This window comes from Lepidothrix coronata, unplaced genomic scaffold (assembly GCF_001604755.1).
Source record: "Lepidothrix coronata isolate B3197 unplaced genomic scaffold, Lepidothrix_coronata-1.0 Scaffold32, whole genome shotgun sequence".
Lineage (NCBI taxonomy): Eukaryota > Metazoa > Chordata > Aves > Passeriformes > Pipridae > Lepidothrix > Lepidothrix coronata.
Window position 1 is genome coordinate 766745 of NW_016690212.1, and position 21559 is coordinate 788303.

Below are 21559 nucleotides of genomic sequence, written 5' to 3' on the forward strand. Positions count from 1 at the left end.
TTTCAAAGAAACATTTAAACATAGCATTTCCCTGATCAAACTGATCTAGGGCATGACATCCCCACCCATGGCAGCACGGTTTAAACTAGATGACCTAAGGTCCCTTCCAGCCCAAACCCTGCTATGATAGCAAGAAAATAGTCTGGTCTTTTGGTGAACATACTCCATACACACAAAAAACGCCACTTCAGTGATAAAACAGAACATTCAAGAAATTACATCTTTGTAGATTTTGTGATTTCAATTTAAAAAATGGTCATTAGGTTTGGCATTCATTATCATTAACTTTAACCAAAACTAATTTCTCCCTGGACTTCTTTTATTCATTAGAGATATATATGTTCATCCAAGGCAAGACAAAATAGCAACTGAGCTTTAGGTGACCTCAATCACATTGATGGTGGAAAAACATTCTTCTTGTTGTCTGCAAAGAGAGCCAAGGAAGTTGACTAATATCTGAAAATGCTTCTTCTCCACTATCCCTTCTCTGTGTATGTGGCTCTGAGTAGGCACTGGTCAAATGGTGGCAGCAAGAGCGAACACAGAAACACCACCATCTGCAGCCCACATGAAGGCAAAGTTCATAGTCGCAAACTGTGTTTTTATTGACAATTCAGATGCAGAGGTTAACACTTTCTGCAAATGTAGAAGCTGTAGTTCATTTGAATTAAGTTCAAAACACAGGGAACTACACAGAGCAACAAACCCGAGTGAAACATCCAGAACTGAAAGAATCAATGTGGAATAGGAGGGTAGCACAAGCCCCAGTGCATGGTTTTGCACATCTTTGTACATTTTTCTGAAGTGCTTCCCTCTATGACTGTTTCCTCAGTGGGCCGTGCCAACAGACAGATGAGGGGTCTCAGAGCTGTGGTGTGATCTCACCAGTGTTCGTACAACACTTCTACTATCACAGTTTGATATTTTGAAATTCTGATTTGAGTGGTCTAAGCAGAGTTATTACACTTAGTTAAATTCTGAGCAAATAAAATATTTCTTTGCACCGTCTTAATATCCATGAAATACTTGCCAAAAATATAAGCATGAAAATATGTTACTTTTCCCTTAAGCAGAAACAGTAGTTTGAGCCAACACTGCACTGATTTCATATTCGAAGCAGATGATCAATTTGAAGTTAGGAGAATGTAAGTCAGCTCAAGATTTTTTCAACTTGTCTGCACCATGTCTATAAGTAATGACCACTTCCATGATGCTTACAACTTCAGAGAACCAAGGCTCACAGACTTGAAAACTGTGAACTGACACCACTGATATCACAAAGAAACCTCTTTGCTAACTGTTGTCAGAACAATTCCCACAGAATTAAGTACAAAGTTTCATGAAGCTGCTCTGAAAGCAAGGTGTTCTGACAATCCCTCTAGTACAGGTATTTCTCTCTTAGTTTCTTCATTTTTTAAAAAATCTATCACTTTTAAAGAGTTTTATGTAAATTAGTTGTGTTTTATGTGAAAAACATCAAAAACAATATTTCTATTTTGCTTTATGAGAATTTAGACCTTATCAGCTCTATCTCCATTATTTTCAAAAAAATGTGGTTTATATGGTTTTATTTATTTGAACTGATATTAATTTTTGTTTATTTATAATGCTTGATGTATAGGTACATATAAATTTTACAGTCTAACTACCTCAACTTTCTTAGTTTATGTTCTTCTTCAATGATGTTTGTCACAGATAAGGGTATCTTTCTGCCTTGATTTGGAAAGGATTTTGTTTTCAGTAACATAAAAATTGCCACTTTTTAACAGAAAAATGATTTCATATTTAAAAACAGAAAATGAGCAATTTTCTGTCAAAATATGTGTACTGGGAAATTTTTGAACAGCAGCTGCAAAACCAGAAAGTTATTTGTTGTCTTACGCCTGTCAAGGCATGTCTGTGGGGAAACATGTCAAGAGGCAGACATTTCACATTTCCTGAATATAGTAATATCTTTAACCTTATTAGTCAGAGGCAAAATTTTTTTTTCCTGTCCTTCAAAATACTTTTTGTCTCTGTGATTTACCTTTCTCTTCTCTTTACTCATGGAGGAGATGTGAGGCCTAAAATCTCATTTTGAACCTTCAGTATATTCTTAGCAATATTCATTAACCACTTATTTGTCTTTGTAAATAGAATACCAGAGTTGTCCCATCACACTAATAATTTCTACTTTTAGTGTTATATCCTACTTTGAGGTTTGTGTAGTTTTTAACTTCCTCTCAACAAAATGATGCTGCACTATCATTTTATTAAATCTTATCAATAGTAATCTGAATACTTTTCCAATATAGAAATAGTTTATTTGCATTTTTAATTTCTATTTGCATATTTTAAGCCTATTTGCACTGAGAAAAAGTTATTCTTTAATAATCAAAAATGATTCTTAGGTCAAATTATTACAGGTATTTTAGAATATATCACTGTGAAATACTTAAATTCTTCCTTTAGTTGTAGACTGCAATTATTTACAGTAGTTTTGTTGTCATCTGTTGCCCTACTATCTGTCTTTTCCAGGGCATGAGGTCTCATCCCTTAGTTGAATCTGAAGTAATTTATGTCTAAATAAAGCAAATAGTTTAAGATTATTCAAAGACACAAAAGAGGAATTCAATTTAAACACACAAAGGGATGACTGAACTGGAAAAGTAAATTTCTTTTCCCACTTATTGGAGATAAATTTTCCAATTTTAAAAGAACTTAGAGATAATAAACTTAAAACATATAATGAAATCTTTACATATTTATTTTTTTCTTTTTCCTAAGAGTCTGCTACAGGTCACTTTGAGAACAAGATACAGTTCAGCCCTGGAGAGCAATTTCTTATCTCAAAAATGTGCATAAATCTAGCTAGAATTTTTTAAAACAAAAATTTAACTTTTTTTTCTTTATTCTCCTCAACACTGAACATAATAGTACAAAACAACTTCTGTTATGCTTTTATACAAACAAAAAAATTTTGTAAGATGTCCACCCAATGCAATGATGCATTAGCTATAATAATTTAAATGGATTACTGCAATATTGTAATACTTCAATATTATGACTATATTGTAATTAATTATAATAATGGTGATTCTTATTAAGTTATTAACTTTGATAAATTATGGATAATTAAGAATAATTTAATTCCATTAGTTAGTTTTGTGTATACATGCAACTGCAGATAGAAAGTTCTTTATAGAAATATTTCACCTTGAATCCTAATTACATGTCAGTGGTGTACTTTAAATCTTTTGAATCAAGATGGAAACTGTGTTTCACTAAATAATTTGTAAGATGCTTTGATTTTCCTATGAAGTTTTATGACAGCATTACATATAATATTGCTCACCATAAAACATTATTATGTCAAATTTGAAGCTTTGAACTTCACTATCAATTAAAAATAGAGTTAAAAATATTTTAATATGACACTTCTCCTAGACTCATTTTCCTATCCCTATATCACAACAAAAATATATTCAAAAGTGAAATATGTAATTTTTAAAGTAAAAAAACTAATTATTGATAATGTAGTATTCAATCGTAAGTCCATTTCAACAGGTCTGCTCAATCAAAATATGTGAAGCAACACTATAGTAAATCTTAGAATTGTGTGGTATATAATGGAGAACTCGGTTACATGGCATTTATCTTTTAAAGAACAATACTTATCATGAATTTAAACATGGTTTAGGTACATTCCATGCAGAAAAAGGCTTTTTTAAATATGCTAAAATATATGTTGAGCTTTATAATGTTCTTTCTAAATTCCAAATTTTGTTTGAATGATATAATGCCCTCAAATGATCCCCATTATCTTGCCCTAATTTCTGGACATGTTCTATCTCTGTAATGATTTTCAGGAGCAAAGGTCAGAAACAAAGTCCGTGTGCTGAGAAACATTTATGCAAACTTTCAGGCTTCTTCTTAAAGAGTTTGTTTTCCACCATTCTCTGCATATCTACATTATGAATCAGAATCGGTCCCAGTCTCTGCCTTCACTCAGTCTTAAGCCCAGGAGAAAAGCATGCATTCAGAAAATAATGCTCTCAATGATTTTCGAACTAAACAGTATGAAGGAAGACTAAACCCAATTCATCTGTGGTGCAGAGCCTTTCATCTTTAATTTGCCAGTCTTAATCTAACGAAGCTCAGTGATGCCTCACAGTCAATACTCTCTGATGAGTTTTTGTTGACCTATGAGAAATGAATAAATGGTCTATTTTAGTTGCTTCTAGGCAGGATTTCCTGTTGCAGAAAAAGGTACTAAAACTTCACTGGCAGCCCTCAATGGAAAGATAATGAGCACTAGGTATTTAGAAAAAGGAATCTGCTGTGGCCCTCAATAATGCTTCCAGGCAGAAACATTAGAGTTTGTGCCAGTCTTATTTTTTTGGTGCTGTTGCTGCATACAGATGGAACTCTTGCTCAGAGGACTTTCACAAATACCAATACTATTTTGTTTAAAATTATATCAATGTATAGGGATTCTTGATTTTATTGGACAGCTGATTAGTAAATATAATGATATAAAGACTTTTGTAATTACTTAATTAAAGTAGGCCTTGTAGAAGGTGCAAACAGATGGACTGTCTTGAAAGAATGCACTTACAAGATTACTATGACAATGTGAGAGTAATATTCTTAGTATAAGTATAAATATGTATATATACAAATACATATATACATGTAAGGAAAATAAGGGAAATATATTTATTGGCTACAGGATGAGCCAGTGCCCTATGCTAAAGACTATTTTCAAACAGCCATTTAGGAATGCAAGTGATTTTATACCAATATATAAAATGAGAGTAAAAAAATTAAATAGATTTTGTATTATAAATGGAAACCTGTTTACTATTGTGACAATATCTTGCCACGTCCATAGAATAAGTAATCAATAATTTTAGACTTCAGTTCTCCTGTGCATCGCCATTTTTCAAAAGCAAAGAAATTATTAGGGAAAGTTTTATTGTTAAAAAAATAAATTTTGTGTCAATACCTTATAAACAGTTTGAGATTTAGAGGTCTATGGCAGTTTTTGGGAGAGATAACTGACCTGTGATACTCCCATTGCCTTCCTCCCCCATTAAAGCTATTCACTGCAGCAAATGCACCCCTGAGCTGGTGTGAAGTTTAGAACTGCAAACTGTGCAACCATCCTACCTTCAAAATAGACCTCTTGAACAGCCACAGCACAGGTACTAAACTCTAGGGAAGGGCAATTAGTTGGATAGAACTGTAAGGATTTCCCTATTAACAAAAATAAAAGATTTAATTCTCTGCTATAATTTTGTTAATTTGTCTGATCAGTTCAGTGTTTGAGACCTTTTTTTAACTCTTTAAGAAAGTTAGATTTCCCTAAGTGCTTCATGCAAATATTAGCCACTCTGCTTCTGGATTTAGGCTGTTATCTGAATAATTCTGGCTTTGAAAAAATGAATTTATAACTTTGTTATATATTTTTTCACCAACTCATTGATCAGTATACATGCTGAGGATATCATAGGCCCATCTTCAAAATTCTTATTAGCAGAGAAACTCTGTACCTAAGCCTGTGATCTCCACTACTGAGCTCTCACACATCAAAGTGACCACAGATAGGAAAGCTGAAATTCCTCCAGTGGTAGGGCAACAATACTGTTCATGGAACTGCAGTTTTAGAGGCCTTGTAAAAATATTGATTTTTACCTTCTGGTTAGAAATTTCACACAGGAATTAGTAGATATGGACTCTGGTCTTTAATCAATGATCAAACATCAAAATTAAAAGTAGAAAACCATAAAGAGTAAAAATAGGAGACATTCTCAAGAAAATTATCTTGCTATTCTAAGGTTAAAGCACCTGCTTCACATGAACTCATTTGATTAATTTTTCTCTTTTTTCATTGGTGGAAATAAAAGATTGCAAATTAGTAAACAGGTAAAAAAAAATTATATTCTGACTCTTGTTCTTAGAATTAATTCTTGCATTTTCATTTCTACCACTATATTTTCTTTATAAAAATACTGAATACTTTATTTTGAGTCAAAAGATACACCTTAATCTTTTGTTACAAATACATCTATGCATAAACAAACCACTTCTCTGTTTGTAGAGAGAAGCTTTCCTCATCAAAACAAAATAGATGGAAACAGTTAATTTTTTTTTACATTGCAGCAATCCTTATGTAATTTTTCAAGTTCCAAGTTCAAAACACAAAATTAATTCTTTTCCCAGCCCTAATTATGACCACCCTCCCCAAACAATAACCCCCCAACATTATTCTGAATATGTTTCTATCTTCTTTATGCTTGCAATTTTAATATAATTATTAGTAGGAATATGAATTCAAAAGTTTATTCATATGAGAACTGTGTTTTCATGGTCCTCAAAAATGACCTGAAGGGTTTCTGTCAGAAAATTGGTAAAAAGCCTCACTACAGGTCTAGTTATGTATTCATACACAGTAGTACTTTACAGCATCAATGGGGTTGTTACACAGGATTGTACTACACTTCAAGTAATTTAGTAAGATTTTTCTTCTCTTCTTGTACTCTCTGATGTTTAAATATAAATCAAAACCAAAATTGAGTGTCTTGTCTACTATAACATGTTTTAGCTTAATTGTAGAAAACAGTGATTTGCAGAACTGATCTTCTAACACTTGACATTACTTATGCAATAATAGAAAATCTATTACATGAAGATGTGACAATGTTCCTGTTTACAGGAAGACTGATTAATGGTTTCCTAGTTAGCCATCCTAAAAGACCAAGACTGTTACTGGTACCAATCTATCTTGTCTAGGACTAGCTGAAGTCCCTGTGTGGTGGGACAGTCCCACCCTGACCAGACCCAAGATGCAATCAAGCTATTAATCAAGCTAGCATGCAAGATCAACTGCTGGAGCCAGGGTGTTGTCTTGGTGTTAACTATGCTAAAAACATCCCGGTTCATCAAACTTTGAATACGCACCCTGCTTTTTGAAGTCTGATTTGACATATAAGCTGATAGCTGGCCTGTAAAGGTGTGACTAGCAGTCAATCACTTTATACTATAAAAAGTCCAGTCCCCTCTCATGCAGTCAGGTTCTTCAACATAACCCTTCTTGGGGTGTCTGTGTGGAGATTTCTCCCTTGGCTGGGGACGCCCCCAAGGTTACTTCTTGAGTCTGAGAGAAAGAGATCTCCCCATGAGCATTGGTATGGGTGAGTTACATCAGATCTCTATTTAATAATTATTTCTTTTTGCTAGCTTTAATATAACTACTTCAATAATTGCTTTGTTACAGTGCACTATACTACTTTATGCTATATTATACTCTACTAGTAGATTTGCAGTGTTTATATTGTTTTAATGTTTATATTGTGTAGTAAATAGTTCGATTAAGGTTTTTGTCTGATCATTTGTATAAAATAAATATTCATTTCATATAAATATTCTCATTTTACCATCATTAAAATCTGTGGGACAGAGTGTTTAATACCTCTATAATTCCTGTAAATTTAAACTTTTAACACAGTCTGAGGCTAAGATAGGATTCAGCTGCACCTAAACCCTTTCCTGAGAAGGAGTTTAGAAAGCAAGGGAGTCCTTCCTGCACCTCGAGACTCACCGGCAAGGCTTTGCTTTTTAAAACTTTGTCTAAGCCTTCCATTCTTCTGTATCACTGTGTTGTGCTAATTAACTAGATCCATATTGTATTATTCCATGATTAAACTGTTCAGTTGGATATTCTGTTTCATAAGCCATAATGGATTACAGGTTATGAGCATGTGGAATTTCTTTTACCAGTGTCCAGGGTTCAATTAATGAATTTGTATTTTTAAAAATTTGACCCCAAGCCATAAAGAGAAATACAGGAAATTCAATCAAATCTCCAGTAACAGAATAATCCTGGTGGGCAGTTAAGCACCACACAATCACTCACTAAGTCTCCTTCCCGATGAAAAGGGGGAATGAATTGGAAGGGTAAAAGTGAGAAAACTTGTGGGTTGAGATAAAGACAATTTAATAGGTAAAACAAAAGCCACATGAAAGTAAAGCAAAACATAGAATTCGTTCACCACTACCCATGGGCTGGCAGGTGTTCAGCCATCCCCAGGATAGCAGGACTCCATCATGCATGACAGTTATGTGGAAAGACAAATGTCATCACTTCAAATGTCCCCACATTCCTTCTTCCCCACCTTTATATACAGACCATGATGACGCATGCTATGGAATATCCTCTGGGTCAGCTGGAGTCAGCAGTCTTGACTGTATTCCCTCCCAACTCCATGTGCACCCCCAACCTCCTAACTAGTGGGCTGGGATGTGAGAAGCAGAAAAGTCCTTGACTCTGTGTAAGTGTTGTTCAGCAATAACAAAAACAGTACATCTCCCAATATTTTCTGAATTGGAAACTATACTTGATATCGAAATAGCTCTTATTTTGTTGGGTTTTTTTCCCTCTGAACAGTGTACAGATGTCAGTGTTACAGTATGTTTGGTGTATTGCCAAAATATTGTTATATCTGAAACATATAATAAAAATGTTCATTATTTTCTCATTTTTATCTCCTTATATTGCTTCTCTGTTGTGAGCTGTAGTAGATTGGTGCTGCCCAGGAACAAAGGACCCACACATCTGCTTGCTCACTCACCCTGCAGCAGGATGAGGAAGAGAATGAGAAGAGCAGGAAAACTGATGTGTGAAGTAGAAGATGAGTTATTAAATGAAGGAAAAAGAAGGAATGAAAAAAATTCAAACCAATAAGCAATGCACAGGCAACCACTCACTATCTCCTACAGGCAAATCGATACACAGCTAGTTTCCTCCAACCAACAGTTACTTCTGAAAGATCAAACTCACAGTTTTTATTGCAGCATGATGTCATATGGTGCAGGCTATCTGCTCAGTTTGGTTCAACTGTTCAGGCTATGCCCCATCCCAAGATTTTGCCCACCACCAGTGAGGACTAGGGACAGACCACAGAACAGCAAAAGCCTTAAATGCTCTTCAAGCATCTTGCAGCAGTAGCCAAAACACTGATATGTTACCAACACTCTTCTGGTAACAAATCTAAACCACAGCACCATACAGGCTGCTAAGAGGAAAGCTGATTGACATCTCAGCCATACTGAGCACAGGAGTAGTAGATCCTGAAAAGCATTTGATACTTAAAATTCTACTGGTTACATATCCCATAGCAGTGGTTACAACAGTCTCTATTTTTTCCTCCTTATTATGGGACACTTATGATTCTTTTCTTAAGAATGCTATGAAATAGCATGAAATCCTGCAGATAAAGCTATCTTTATATTGTCCTTAGCAGTAATGCTCTAAGATATCTCAAGTCACATGTCCAGTGACCATACTGAAGACCTTCTTTGCCTATGTTTTTCTTCAGTTATGTTTACACTTAAACACAGGTCTCAACTTAAAGCTTCACAGTATATGTCACAGAGGCAAAACAAAGTGGCTGGAGCAAGGATTTAAAATGCATAAAAAGAAGAATATAAGGAGAATTAATTTTCCAGTTCAGTTGCTGAAGGCAAGATTAGAGAGCATGGAAGTAGGAAAACAAACAAACAAACAAAAACAACAAACAAATACCCCCCCCCCCAAACCAAAACCACAAACCCCAGCATTTTATTTTAACATAACTTTTTTTTGTTTTCTTTTTTATTCTTATAGAAAAAATGATCCTAGAAGGAATCATGGAATGACTGAAATATATTTCTTTCAGTAATTTAGGGGAAAATAAGGTAATGAAAATTAAAAATACATCATATTCCTTCATCTGGGATATTGCCCTGCTGCCTAGTTGCCCAGCACTTAAAACATCTCACCACAATGTCTCAGACCCCAGGCCAAAATGTACTAATGTCAGTCATCAATTTTTATATAATTTAAAATACTATTTAGTGATCTTGGGAGAATGAGTCTAAACCAGTGGTCCTAACACATATCAGAAAAACTTGAATTCTGAGTTTGACCTAACACAAAAGATATTTTTTCCATTTTTTCAAGGGTTTTGTCTTGAACAAGAAAAATATATTTTTTTTCCCCAGTAATCATGCCTTTAGAGACAGTTTTGATACTTACTTTTTTTTTAAGCTGGAGAGAGATCAGGCATGTAACCTTTGTTGTTAGACTTTCCTTCAGAGACTTTTAGAATTTCCAGATTAATCATTTTAATGCAAAACAGAAACATTCACAGTTACCTCTTACACATTGTTTAAAGCACTCTTTAAGGAAAAAAAGATAAAATCAGCTAGAGTCAGCTAGAGAAGAGAACTGTATAAATTTCAATCTCCAGAATAAGTATGTTCAGTTTTTGAATCTAGATTTAAAAATGAGCAGTGAAATTTAATGCAATGATGATAAATTCTTTTAATCAAAAAAATACTTTGTTTAAAAAACTAAGGAAATCACTTAGCTTTTCAGAATAGACAAAACTTCTGAAGAATGAGCATTTATCACTTATTTTTCTGAATTACCTTCATGCATTTATAGAATTGTTATTTTTCCTCAGTGAATTTTATATATATATATAAAAGACTTAGGCAATGCTACCTTTCAATTCTACTTGAAAAGCTGGGGCAGGGAAGAATCTTTTTTTTGTTTCTTCATGCCCAGTGGATTCTATTTCCTTCTTAGTAAGCCAAGAACTTTGTGTTCAAGTCAAATAGCAAACTCTCAGAACTCTGCTGTGATTCTTCACAAATGCAAGACCCATAAAGAAGACAAATGAACTTTTCACAGCATTGTTCAGAATGACTGCTGCCTTGGGGTTTACTCACCATATAGTGCCATGGACTGGTCAAGATGAAACAATGAAAAGATGAGAAAAAAATTAAAACTGGAGATGAAATACCCGACTGATTTAGTCTTCGTTTACTTTTAGAAGAAATTACTGTTGAAAAGAATTCAGTCCATCCTTGCAGACATGCCTGCACATCTTCAGACAAGTGATTGCTACATCAGTGTTCTACTTTTACAGTGAAGTCGGGGATTTGTTATAGAAATCATAGCATTTAGATATACCATCATAATATATGATGATTATACAAAGTACATAAAGAAGTAATGCTTCCTATGAACAAAATGACAAACTACATCTGTGCTACACAGACTCACTCTTCTCTGATGTTGTAGAGGATAATTATGAAAATATGTTTGACCAAACTCTGTAATATCTTCTGCTACATTTCCTTTTCCAAATAACATATATTCCTGTGGTTTATAAACAGAATTTTGGGAACAAGTAAAAACTAAATTAAAGAGATTGCAGAAAATAAAAGATTTAGAGGTGAGAATTGCAGGATGGTTTGAAATACAGATGAATAAAAGACAAAAGTTTAAGTATCCTAATTTTTGTCTGAACTATGCTTTAAAATATAAAGATAAAACAAATCTGATTGGAGTCAATGAAACCTTTATTTATTTTTTCAATCATTTATCTGCTTAATTTTTTTCTTGAATAATCAGAAAAAAAATTGGGAAAAGGAGCAAAACATGTAACTTTGAGCAGCACTAGAACACATTTTTCTTGTAGAATAGTGCCCGTTGTCATATTGGGCACTTAGAGCTATTCAGAGAAGGAAATTATCTGGATCACAAGTGTCTTCATTGAAATTTGCCTACCATTTGATGGAAAGCTACTGCTCAAGTAGTTTGGCTGGCTGAATCAGATGTGATAAAATCAATTCTTCTCTAAAGAAGAGAAGCATTTGAATTTTGACAAGATGCTAGAATTAACAGAACTTTTAAAAATATTTGTCTTTATTCAGAGAGACTTCTTAATTCAGTCACCACTATGAACTCCAAATATAAGTATAAAAGTTTAAAAAATATTTAGTAAAATATATAAGAACTTTTAAGTGAATTGTAAAAAAAAGAGGATCATATAATCATAGTAAGGCTGAATTGCTTTTTTCATCTTTGGTCTTAATGAGAAAAATAAAAGCAAGCGATTACAAGAAAGACTATCTACTTTAGGACACATAAAGTAATCCTTTTTGGTTTGGTTGGTTGTTGTTTTTTTTGGGGGGGGCCTGTAGGTTTTTTTTGGTTTGGTTTGGTTTGCTTTACTTTCTTTATTGTTTTTTTCTTCACCCTAATTTTGCTTTTCTTCATATGATTTCCTACATTAGTAACAGTTTCATTTCCATTGTGGCAAGAAGTTACTACCTGTAATTCCTGAATGGCAGTGTTTCTATTACTCCCTACAGTGAAGGAGTGGAGTTGTTTATATCAGTTAAATGTAGTTAGTAATCCCCTGATTAGCATAAATACACACAACCAGAAATTACAGCCTTCTTTCACTGTATTGAAGGCTCTGCACTGCTGTCAACTCAAATAAACTGCTAAATCCTACCTCTAACCATTTTTATCTTCTATCTATCCAAGTGAACTGCAGTCCACTCTTTGACAAGTGTGGCACAGAAGGCACTGTGATGCTTGCTTGCAAGAAGACGAGCAAATAGATTGCTCTTTATGGTGTGTGTTCAGATAGTCAATGCTGACTTGTAGCTATGCTAACAAGATAAGGTGACAAATTTTTAAAAGATATTAAAAGTAGTAGCAAATGAATATTGTTAGAAGATGTTAAAAGTAGTAGTAAGAGAAGATAATAGAAAGAGCAGTCAGCAGATTTGCTGACTAAGATAGAAATTACCATATTATCATATTATAAATGACAAAGAAGTTTACAAAGTCAGAAAAAAAACAGATTTGATGGAGAAAGAATAAATACAGGAGGGTTTTTCTTTTTTTGAGGGGATGAAAATAGCAAAGGAAAAGGACCTGGGATAAGGAAAAATATGTAAAAGGCAACACAGGTGGAAGAAAACTGTAATCGGTGTTGTGCAGATTCTTGCTGAGCATCCCCGTGCCTGATCACTGCGGAAGAACAAACCTGCCGCTCTCACCATATGGGGACCTGATCTAGGGGAGATTTGGAGTTCTTTCTCTAATGGTAATGAGATATTGCCCAGAGAGAATGTCCACATAGTCATATATGTCTCTCTGTGAAAGAAATTTCACAGCAAAGGGTTAAAAGGGCAGATGGATGTTTCTCACTTGTCCTAACAGGATTGTATTGCTCAAGGTACCCTTAGTCCTTACCTGGGTGAGATTCCTTTTTTATTTTTCCCAAATGTTTCTCATTGCTGTCTCTTACATTGCAACACTGGAAATCATGAAGAATAATCATTATTACAGGTTCATTATGCACAGTGCCTTGTCAAACTTGCCAAAGATGTTTCAAAGCCTTGCAGAACTGTTTCCCATTGTCAGGGAAATAAATTTCATGGATGTGGTGTATTTTAACAGTTAATTAAGTTTTACTCTGTGCTTCTATTTCATTAACAGAGGTGGTGAAAAGAAGTATAATGAAAAACTTCTCTTTCCTAAATCCAGACAATACCTAGTTCTCAAAAGCGCATCTGTACCAGTAGCTGAATCCAGTTAGCAAGAATAAGACAGAATAAAATAATATTCTTTTTAATAAAAAATCCTCTAAAATCTATTTCATTTATTAAGATTATGTCTAACAGCAGCCTGTGGTTATTCCTCCACAGCAACTTAAGCAAAAGATATCTGAGTTCTAGGGCATGTTGTCTGTCAGCCCTCAAATGAATTTTCCAGCTTTTCCCACTACCTATACATAGCCTGGCATTTGTGAGTGTCTGTGTGGTCACGCATTGAGGCAGATGGTGTGACTATTCTGGATCAGGTAATTCTCTCAGGTCTGGAGAAGCTGATCAACCCTACCTGAACCACATGTGGGGTTCTACACTGTCAAGTTTTAGGATGGGATATCTCCTGTAAATGTAACCTAAACTACAGTAGAAACTCTTTGACTTTATTTTGGTATTTTAAACACTCGATTCTGCAGTCAAATTGGGCTTGAGAGTGAAATAACCATGTATAATCTTATCATTGGGCAGATGCTTAATGATAACCAATACTCATGTAAATTCACTTGAAACCTAACGTTCATATTCCATTTTTAAAAATGTGAAACTACTGCTTTGAACTTACATTTAGTGACTATCATTTGCATGAGGAAAATTAATACATTTTTTTAAATAGACAAAATAGGAAAAGTAGAAGCCTTTGCGTTCCTTGCTCCTTTTTTTCTCAACCAATCTTATTTTAAAATCACAGCTTTTCATTTATTATTAATGGATATTCAGAGAACTTATTTCAATCTATTTCTTCTTGACCAAAATCCAGAAAATAAAAAATAATCTCTAACACGTCTTTCATTTAAGAGATGAGAAAATATTAAAAATGTTCAGTAAATAACATAATAAAAATAATATTAATATTAATATTAATATTAATATTAATAATAATAATAATAATATCTTACCTGAAATAAATAATGAATTAGTAAAAAAGGCCTATATCACACCTTTATAAGTATGTGCATGGGTACACTCATGAAAGGATTGATTTGAATGAGTCTAACTATTAGTTAATGGGGTCAGGTAAAGGAGCAGGAAATTTGAAATGGTAGGTTAAATCAGAAAACTAAATATTTGTTCTCTCATCTTTCTCTTCTCTTTTCTTTTACAATTAACCATTTCTGTTATACTTCATGATAATATTAATATGTCTGGTATTCACTTGCAGACTTGTAAATTTACTATTTTGGAGTTCAGAATTAGGTACCTTGAAGTGATGTGAATATAAACGCTTGACCTCCCTGCTGCATTCCATCTAATCCATTCAATCTTCCTTTTTCAGTGGGGTTTGAATCTCTTTGATTTCCCTCTCACAGTCAGCTTGCCATGTTGAAGGAAGCTTGACTGGGGGATGAAGATCTTCAGAAAGAATTCACATGGATCCTGTTGTTAGGAAACCACTTTCTTTTGTTTACAGTACATTTATTTGGAATTGTCACACCAGCATCGGCACAGCTGCAGGTGACACAGTGATGTCAAGAAAGATGGCAAAAACAATAGGCTTAAAAAGTAAAAGCTGATAATATTAGAATTCTCCCTTAGCCTAGCTATGTTACAAATACCTGAGAACTCTGCAAATAAAAAACCCTGAAAACTATTGTCTACCGCTACTAAGAAGGTCCTTTTTCTTATAAAGTTTAGAATATCCACCTTCAATTACTATAACATTTATGGGTTTAAAAAGCACAATATTTAGAACTCTTTATTATTGTTGATTTATAGACCTTATTTAACTAAATATTTTTATTAATTTGAAATAGAGACAATACTTGAATTCTCTGTTGGATTTTCAATGTGTTTCATCCTACTGACAAGTTTAGTAATCAATGATTTAGGTTTATCTGCACTGTAAAAAAAAATAGTGACTGTAAATATTAGCCCCTGTTCTAAAGAGCTCATGGCAACTAGACAGGCTAGGTGGTTTGGTTAGACAAATGGCTGTGGTGGCACACAAGGTGATTGAAAAATGGACTGGCCAGGCAATAGCCTCACTTAGCCATTTTCCATGTTTATTTAAATGGTCATTTAAATGAACATTGCAGTCCCTTTTTAAAATATTTAAACTATTCAGATCACTCCTGTGTTTAGTGACATTCCATATCTCAGTCTTTTAAAATATTATAGTAATCCAAAATCTATCTAAAAAGTCATACCAGCCATTGTTACAGGTTATAAATCTGAGAGAGGAATTTTTTCTTTCCCTGCTTCCATGTAAGAGAAACAGAGTTTCGAATAGGGAAGGGGGAAGGGAGGTAATTCCTTACAAAGGAATTACCTCGCCAGACTGCATTCCTCTCTGATGGCCCGTCAGAGGCTGGGGAGAGAGGAGGGGCTGGTTCTGTTCTGAGGGGAGAGGGGCAGACGGTGGAGCTCGCTCTCGCAGGGACGGAGACAGGGACTGTATCCAGGCATTTCTGGAGGAAAAGCCTGGGAGCCAGTTTTTTTTTTTCTGGTTCTTTCATCCTGGTGAGGCCTGACCACCAGCCCTGCACCGCCACTGCCTCGTGACTCCCGCCGGGACCTACTGGTTGTTTTTTATTTCTTTTCATCAGAGAGGTCTGTGCTTGCTGGGAGAAGAGGGGAGAGCCTTGGAACACCGTCATCTGGGAACAGTGAGTCCTGTTAGGGGGTGAACTGCTTTTCCTTACTCCTTCCTTCCATTGAGGAAAGGGTCCCCCATCTTCTTTTCGGCTCCTTCCGCGACCCCAGACCACCCCCCCCAGACCCCTCTCCCCGCGTGGTGACCGCCAGTGATCCAACAGCGCCCCCTGCCGGCCACGACAGAGAACTGCAGGCCCTGCACCTTCAGCGATCCAACAGCGCCCCCTGCAGGCCACGGTCAGGACTGCGCTAAAGGACAGGGAAGTGTTCAGTCAGACCTTTTTTTTCTTCTAGGACTACTGTCTAGTTTTTTTGTGTTCTGTTACTGTTTTTGCCAACATACATATATCTTTTAATAAAGGGTTGTTGTTTCTTCTGTCTTTTTCCACACTTCCTCAATTAAAGCCCCTTAATTTTGAATTTACAATTGCTGAGAGAGAGGAGTTTGGTCTATTTTATAACTCATCCTCTTTAGCAAACATTTCAGTCTCCTCAGACTGAGACACCCATACTTATTACTGTAATTATTACTACTACCGATAATGTATTATCTGTTATGGTGGAAATGAATTGGAGTTTGGAGTAGCCTGCTTGTATGTGGCAACATCATGTTCTAACCAGATGCGAGTTTTTGCCCAGGTATAGAATCACACATTTCTGCTCACCTAGTTTAAAAAAGTAGAAAATGCTAATAGTCCCATCTATTTTGTTTAATCTTTTTTCTTTAATATACTTCCGGTTAATTGTAATTAATGTCAGCAAATATAAAGCTTGTATTAAATTCCGTTGTTTCTTTATGTAAAATATGCTGTTTAGTAACGCACACACAAACGCACACAGAAATTTCCCTTACTTAGAAATATAGATGAAACTGCCCAGGAAACTCACATTAGTACATTTGTTTTTATTACAGGGTCACTTTTGTGCCCACAAATTAGGAAACTTAATTTGTTGCCTGCAGTGATATTCTTTTTACTTCTTGTTTTGTTTTGTCTTTCTTTTCAATGAAGATTTGTTAGCTAAGTCAGATTTACAATCACTGGGAAATGTATCTGAAAGGAAACAGAGATGTTTCGTTACTATTGTCTATCAGTTTCTCGTGATTGTTGCAACCTTTCTCATTTATTTCTTCTTGGTATTTTCTCAGCTCAGACATCTCTGTGCACAACAGTGAAGTGAATTTCAGAGCATCATCCTGAGACTGATGTGTCGCACCGATCAGCCAAAATTTTACATACTTTTTTATGCTTTTCCTTTCTTTTCTAAATACTCCTTTATACAGAAGTTAACAGTGAAGACAAAATCATCAAAAAGAAAAATAATGTAAAAGACAGCTAATGGAAGCTATCAGAATTACCGTGGCTTCCCCTCAGCTGAGGAAAATATTTTTAAAATCTTATTCCATTTTTCAGTACTTTGCAGAGTCTGTGAAGTATTTTTCCCATTTCTATTTTTCTAAGAATTCTTGAAGAATACTTGAATTCATTCTAAATCTAGAGTTTGAAAACACATAAAATTAGCTATAGGTAGGAAAAAAAACCATTTTTACTGAGATCAAATTTGAGACAAGTCTATTCTCAGTGTAAAAGAATATAGCTAGCAAATTGGAAATGTCTAATAGTTTCAAAGTATTTAATCATAATTTAAATTTAAACACAAACTTTCGTATGAAACAGATTTAAAATTCTAAAATTTTTTTAAAATAAACTACTTAGAGTAAATGTTTTAGCCTTTTTGACCTGGAAAACTGATAAACAGCCAAAAGCTTCAATGGTTTTTTTCCAGAAAAGTGAGATACTGAGGAAGATAAAAGCATGATGCTTCCTTGTAGAGAATAAGAAAATTAAAAAGTTCCCTATTAATATACAGTACTAAATCCTGTGTAAGATCAAGAGCTATGATGAGGGAAAGGGGTATTTTGTGTGTTCCCAGGAGGTGACAGAAAGTGTTATGTAAATTGTATGAATAAAAATGAATAAGCAAAAGAGTTTTGAATCATTAGCTTACTATCTTGATGTGGAGGGAAAGCTCGAGAGTAGGGGGGCTGTTACCACTCTAAAACTAAAAATTTTGAACAAAATGCTGTGATTGGCTCTTTTCAACAATAGTCACTGTGGTGACTTATAAGAAATGATCTCTATCATGCTTGTCTGAACAGATACAATCAGCTTTCCTGAACAGCACCATCTCCCCATTTCTGCATCTTGCCTTATGCTTTTTGCTACAAACACTTTTCAGGGATCTGTAATAGCCTTATGCAAAGTCTGCTGCTTCCCCTGCCTTCATTCAGAGGGATTTGTGGAGCAGGATTTCCAGAGGAACGATTTTTCCTCACTTTTTCTGGCTCTACAGACCTCCAAAGAAGGATGTAACTCTGAGGCAGCTTACCCAGACCGACTGACAGCGCTCTCCTTGGGGCCCTGGGAAGATAAGAATAAAGTGGAACACTTTTTTGTTTATATTTCAGAACACCGATCCTTCCTGAAGCAGAATAGGAAAGGATGCTGGCAAGATTTCTGACATTAAATTAGTGAATAACTACTGCCTCAAACAAGAGTAAAGCTGTGAACTAAAAAACCATCAGTGAAAAATGCACCCAATTTGTTGTTGGACCGGAAGGCTCCTCTTCAAAGGATGCTGGTCCTTGATTGTCTTTCAACAGAGACACACTCTGTGGAATGCTCCCACAAAAGCAGCTTCAAATGAATAAGCAACAAACAGCCAAACAAGCACTGATTCACAAGTAAAAACAGACTTCAAGTGACTTCACAGAACCAATCAGAACCGGTTCATACTTCTCCAATGAAAGAATATATGAGGCAGCACACTCCAAGAATACATAGATAAATGAAAAAGAAACTAAAACTAAAAATATTTTGTAGGAAATAAACAATGCAGAATGTACTGGATTAGGCTGGGATAGAGATAATTTTCTTAATAGTTGTTAGTATGGGGCTGTTTTGGATCTGAGGTGGGAATGGTGTTGATGCCATAGGGATGTTTTCGCTATTGCTGAGCAGTGCTTTCACAGAGTCAATGATTTTTCTGCCCTTCACACCACACCACCAGCAAGGAGGCTGGGGGTGCACGAGCCATTGGGAGGAGACACAGCCAGGGCAGCTGACCCCAACTGACTGGAGGGGTATCCCATACCATATGATGTGATCAGCAATAAAAGTTGCAGGGAAAAAGCTGAAAAGGGGTGGGTTGAGGACATTTGGAGTTATGGCCTGTTGTTTTCTGAAGTCTCTATCACACATGATAAAGCCCTGCTTTCTTGGGCTCAACACATTTCTGCCCACGAGAGGCGGTGAATTAATTCCTTTTCTTGCTTTGCTGGTTTGCGTGGCTTTTGTTTTACCTGTTAAACTCTCTTTATCTGAACTCGTAAGTTTTCTCACTTTTACTCTTCTGGTTCTCTCCCCATCCCTAGGCTTAGCTCCTGGCTGAGAATAAATGACAACACAGAAGCAGAGAAGGAAAACCTAACTTCAATGGAAATATGATCTAATTAACAAAAGAAGAATCTACAGAAATTTTTGAAGTCAAGATGAGAAAAGAAACTCAAGATATATATATATTTAGAATATTTTTTAACATTAAATGATAAATCAAAAATAATTTCAATTTGATATACCAAATTTTCAACAAACTGTTTTTGCCTGTGAATCTGCCATATGTATCCAAGATCATGATAAAATCTAATTTGCTTTCACTATACTAAATATTCAGCTGTAATTCCTTTGTCCCCCCCCTTGTTTTGTCTCTCTTCAGGCATTTTTTAGCTACTATGCAGGCACAGTTAACTTAGTTAACACTTGACTGAGAATATTATTAAAAGTAGATTCTAGATCATTTATTTAATTTATAACCAAAATGGAACAGTTACATGAACATTCACTTATTTATTTGGTATTCCACTTTCCATAAAATGCAGGCATTCTTCTTGCATGTATCCATCTAATGAATCATCTATTGACTAAAACCTGAATAACATAAAATTTTATAGAAACTATAAAAATGCATTTCAAAGAGGTCTTGGTAAATGCAATGTTCCACTAATTATCATGTTTCTTTTTCTATAAGGGTGTACTAATTAAATCAATAGTACCATACATGCAATCTCACAGATCTTATAAAACTATGTATGACAAATATGTATGACAAACTATGTATGACAAAACTATGTATGACAAATATTTTTTCCATGTTTGTTGTTTTCAATAATACCGTAATCAAGAATACTGTGCATCTGATTCCTAGTCTTCATTTATTGATGAGATGAGCTTTCAAAATGAAGTTTCCTTTCACAATTCTTCTTCAATATGATCCTCTGTATGCAAATCTAAATTTGCAAATTAGAAAATTGGTTATATTAATAAAATAAAATATGCATGATTGATGCATCTAATAGTCTGTCTTTGTATTGTGCTGTTATAGTTACTTTTCATTCCCATCATTAATTAAAATATAGACAATAAACCAGTCAGTGAAGAAGCAACAAATCATAGTAACATCTTGAATGTTTATCTATAGTGACACTGAAAATGAATAGTGGAGTTTTGACAGATAAGAGTTAACTTCAGAAGACCCTAAGTTATTTTTTTCATGTTTTCAGACTGAATTTCGCAGAAAAACAGTTTAGGAAGTATGAAGAAAGCTAGTTTTAATGACATTTTAATATCAGACATTCTTATTTCCCACAATCATTGTTCATTAATATCTGACCCTGCAAGATGCTGAGTATATTTGGTGATAAACAAAGCCTTTTAACTGTCAGAGAATTACAAACAGAGGATAGCCACTTACAGGGTTCATTCCATTTTTCACAGGATCAGGTCCTAAACGAGGTTTTCAATTCATTGGTTCCACACCAGCGCATTTTTCCATTCAACATTTATTGAGAACATTTATTCATACGGAAAATGGTTGCACCATAGGATGTCATGCAGCTATAGTAAATAGCAAATAGATTATTCAATTACTCTGTACCAGCAGAGACAGCAAAGTATGGCAAATATTAAACAAGTTATTTGTTGCATATGCTTACTTGTTAAAACTTCAGCAGCATTCTAAATCTGTTAACCTTCCTTGTGTTTCCTTCTTGCTTCCAAAAAGGTTGGCTTTCTGACAAATTTGACATGGGCATGATAAATGAGTTATATTTGTAGATGTTGATTATAAGACCTGTTTAACTTGCAGTCCGCCATTCCTGTCATGCTAATAGATGGCTGGTAACATAAATAAAGACAATTCCTGTAACTGAGTAGCAAATGTTAATGATAAAGTATATCACCTGAGACACCTGCAAGCCCTGCAGCACACATCTGGTGAAGAACTATGTATGACAAAATCTATGTGATGTTTTAAGGAACATAAAATTTTATTTTCTTTAAGAAAGAAAATTTTCAAATCAATTCTGAATATACATCTTCCTTTTTTCATTGCTATAGAAAAAATGTACAGTTATCAAAAAATTGTTAGGTGGTGGTTAAATGATGTGAAACCTACAGCAGGAATTTTTTTTTTT

The 21559-nt window shown here is 34.6% G+C and overlaps 1 long non-coding RNA gene across 1 annotated transcript in view; it reads left to right on the plus strand.

The window, feature by feature from the left end:
- LOC108495572 overlaps positions 1-20480 on the plus strand; it is a 122289-nt gene extending 101809 nt beyond the window's left edge. The window contains exon 3 of the long non-coding RNA XR_001874165.1: positions 19463-20480. This is a non-coding gene — a long non-coding RNA (uncharacterized LOC108495572). The remainder of the gene's footprint in view (positions 1-19462) is intronic.
- Positions 20481-21559: the final 1079 nt, after the last annotated feature.